Raw genomic sequence first — 4,201 nt, 5'->3', positions numbered from 1 at the left:
GGTATTACTTTCCCACCGGTCGCCACTGGTGGCTCCCTCCCCCTTTGGTTTATCTTCGGATATCAGTCCGCCGTTCCCATTCCGCTTTACCTGCTCACTGGCGTCTTCTGCCCCTGTAGAGATCCAGACGTGTATAATTCTGATCTTAGGCTGATTTCATGGGTGATCAGAGTTCTTTGTAGGTAATCAGCTCACTTTGGGGTACCAGCTGAAAAGATGCCTCTTCCTACTACCCCGCCATCTTGTCCCCCCCCCTCCCCTCCCGTGTCAGATTTTTATTAGTGGCTGTGATAGAGTAAGATAGCAATGCTCCAACAAACGGACTATTTCCTCCCACGTGACCTCAACAGTCTTATACATTTTCTTAGCGAAAAAATCTTGTCTCCTTCCATTAAGCTCATAACGTGGTCTAATAGTATACATGTGCCTTCGTTAGATGCGAAGCGATACAGAGGTCCTTTTTTTTTTTTTATTTTACATGGTAAAGTCAGTGAACACATCTAACTTGACGAATACGTCTCTAAAATGTCAATCCAGGCAAAGCTTTTTCTGCCTACAGTTTGAAGCCTACGTGGTGACATTTTAGAAAGGCTTTCAGTCCCGCAGTGAGGCTCTTAGAAGCTAGCCAGGGCTTACTACTTGCCAGGCACTATGTCAGGTGTTGGAGGTAAACGGACAGAGAGCTTGGAGGCTGGCTGGGGAGGGACATCCGTGATACAACCACAGCTAGGAACAGAGGCCAGTGCTAGAAAAGAGAGAGCAGGCTGCATGGACAGTGTGTACCATGGGGCTTGTGAGCTCACGAATAAGTGGGAGTAACTGGAGGGGAGACGGGGGAGAGGAAGAGGGTCTTCCCATCAATGGGAATCACCTGTGCTTGGAGGCAGGCGCCATGAGGGGACTCCCAAGGAAGAGGGAGGCAGCGTGTTTGAAGGGCAGAGAGACGGGGCAGAACAGGCATCAGTCAGTTGGAGGGGTAGGAAGAGACCAATGGGAGGATTATGGATGCCTTTGGAGGACTGAGAATTTGTTAGAAGATCAGTGCAGATTTCTATGGAGACAAATGCCAGGAACTGATAGGTCTTTGAAAGGTCAGTCTCGCTGCCTTTTGGCAAAGGGGTTGGTAAAAGGCACGTGCAGGTGTGAACACACCAGGTGAGAGGTGAGTGCAGGAAATCAGGTGAGGAAGCATGTGAACTTGTTCCGGAGGTATATAAGGGAAAATAGCCTTTTTTTTTTTTAAAGATTTTTATTTATTTATTTGACAGAGAGAGATCACAAGTAGACAGAGAGGCAGGTAGAGAGAGAGAGGAAAGCAGGCTCTCCACTCAGCAGAGAGCCCGATGCGGGACTCGATCCCAGGACCTGAGCCGAAGGCAGCAGCTTAACCCTCTGAGCCACCCAGGCGCCCGGGAAAATAGCCTTTAAGGAGTTCCACAAATTGGCACCAGCTGTGGCTTCATTGCAGTGCTGGAAGGGGTAGGTGGGTGTGTCCTGGAGGTTACAGAAATTACATGAGAAAGGGAAGTCATTTTAGATCTTTTTTTTAACTAGAGGAACTCTCACCTTACTGATACAATTCCAGAGTGGGAAGGGATGGACATGAGGACATCTTTGAAATGTCTGAATATGTTCTTCAACACCTTTGCAAGTGACGAGGAGACCTTGACCTCAGGAGGCCTCGGCCCTCTTTGTAGCCAAAAAGATTTCACCTACAGATTTGGGTTCTCCATTTTAAAGTCAAGGAGACAGTCCTTCCAAAGGACACCTCCTATCATTTTACCCTGTCATCATACCTCACGTGCTGGAATCTCCAAGACCCTCTGTTCCAGGTTGTGAGTATCCATTTTGGCCGGGCTGGTCTTGCCAAGAACACCACCGCAGGAAATCTAGAGCCTGTAGTGCTATTAATAACATCATCTAAGACTGTATTTGCTGCCCTCATGGCCTTTCCCACCATGACTCACTGCAGCTTTTTACACGTTGTATCCATTCAGCTATAGTTCCCAAAGCTCATCTTCTCTAGTGCCATTAATTTTGAGGGGACCAGGCAAACCTTAAACTTGTCCCCCTTAATTGGATTCCCGTGCCCCCACAATCTCTTTGAATGCCTTTCACCATGATCCTTGAATGAGATCTGAGACCACTGCTGGTACCTAACACTTCTTGTCCATTAGGTTCTTGGAAGAGGAGGTGGCTATGGAGGTGAGTGGGGATGGGAGTGGGAGGATTTCTCCCTTCACTTCCCTTTTTGTTTTTTCAAATAATGGGTTTTGAGGGGGAGGGAAAGGTTAACCAGACAATTTATTTTCCATCTCCCATCGATAAAATGTTTACCACTCCCCACTGGAAGAATTTAGATCTTTCTTTTGAATCTCCAGGAAAATCTCCCAAACCCAGCCCACCACCATGTGGATTCAGCCATCTTCTGATTCACCTCCAGATTGTCTCCTCCTAACTGCTCAAGCCACAGGTTAAGGGCAAAATGTTCAATGCCCAAGCAATAAAGTGGGGAACACGTTTATCTAAGCAATTGCATGCAGCTCTGTATACATACAGGGGGTCTCTCCCAAGCCTTTCCAACCTCAGCAAAATAAGAAAAAGCCCCCGAGATCTGGGGTATATATCATTCATTTATTCCTGTGTTCAACACTTGTGGCGGATCCCCACCAAGACAGTGGGAGAGCCAGGACAGGAGAAATCCTGGAAGCTGAAGTCTGAGGAGGATTTCAAATTCAAGTCAGAGATGAAAGAAACATCTGGACTCGGTCCTCAGGTACACACAGTATTCTGAACTGAGGCTAGAACCAGAGACCATTCTAATGAAAGTGAAGGACCCCAGGTCAGAACTATAGTACAGCCTATAAGTTTTAACACGTTCTTCTTATAACCAGCTTTTGCTAAAACTAAGGAACTGTGGCCAGCTGGCCATGGATAAGGAAGTCAACAAGCAGCATAACAGGATAACAAGGGAAAAATGTAAAAAGCAAAAATCTGTGTTTAACCCAGCTGTTTCTGGCTTCTGTATAATAATGCTTTGCTAAAAAAAATGGAAAATTGCTTAAACCCCCGCTATGTAATCAAATAATGCTCCACCTGGAAGGCTGCTTGGAGAACCTCCACCCCCCTCTCCAGGCCCAGGGTTAGGATGAAGGACAACAGCCCGCGTCCTATTATCTAAGCCTTGCAGCTGGCCAGCATCAGGGCCTTGACAAAAATAACAGATAATGGTCGTTTTCTCATACCGAGGGCCGGAGAAGTGCAACTCAGCACGTACACTCTATTGTACACTACCTGAACGGTGACTGGCCAAAATGTATGGTTTGTTTTAAAGGATTGGCTACCTGCGTGCAGACCTTGCTGTAATGCTTTAAAATTACTGGCTAGAAAAGCGCGGGCTCTGATGTAACGGACTGTAAGACTCTATATTAAGTCACTCCCGAAACAGATCGGGGCTCTCAGACACTGACCCATCCCTCGCGGATTTCGTGGTCAAGTGTCCCTGGGAGTCTGAGCATGCCCGAATAAAATCCTCTTCCTTATTGCATCCAGTGGTCTGTGCGTCCGTCCTTGGGTGCGGGTCCTCTAGGGTCTTTCAAAAGGCCTCTACAGGTGGGTTCTCACAGGTGGGCTCCGACTCGGTTTCGTGTATATTCGTTCATGAAATAGCTCTGCGGGCCAACATGCAGAACAAAACCATTTAATAAAAGTGAAAATGAGGAGAGGAAAGGGACGCGAGAAGGCATGTGAGTGGGGAGAGAGGAGGAGCCAGGGCTGAAAAACCAAGAAACCCTCCCTGAGCTCCTTGCTGCCAGGTAGGTCTGAGGAACTAGTCCACCTGGGATCCCAAGTCCAGAACAAAAGCCATGGGGCCACAGCGCGGGACCAGGGAAGGGGGTCCTTGGCACGCGCGGGTGGGGGTGCCGAACGATGGGGGCTAGCGCGCCCGCTGGCGGGGGGCACCTTGCGCTGCGCCGTCCCCGGCCGGACCCCGGGCGGACCCTGGTGCGGTGCGGCGTGCAGGGTGGTCCCGGTGCCCGGGGGTTCACGGGAGGCTGGGCCCCGACACCCCCGCGAGCTCGCAGTCCGCGCTTCCCGCTCCAGGTGAGGGCGCGGCGCGGTGTCACTTTACAGGCGCGCAGAGGGTCGTCCAGCCATGGGGCTGGGAGGGGCAACCGGCCTCAGGGGCTGGGAGGAGCGC

The sequence above is a fragment of the Neovison vison genome, chromosome 11 (assembly GCF_020171115.1).
Source record: "Neovison vison isolate M4711 chromosome 11, ASM_NN_V1, whole genome shotgun sequence".
NCBI classification, from domain to species: Eukaryota; Metazoa; Chordata; class Mammalia; order Carnivora; family Mustelidae; genus Neogale; species Neogale vison.
The sequence above is the reverse complement of the archived record's forward strand: the minus strand, read 5'-3'. Positions refer to the sequence as shown.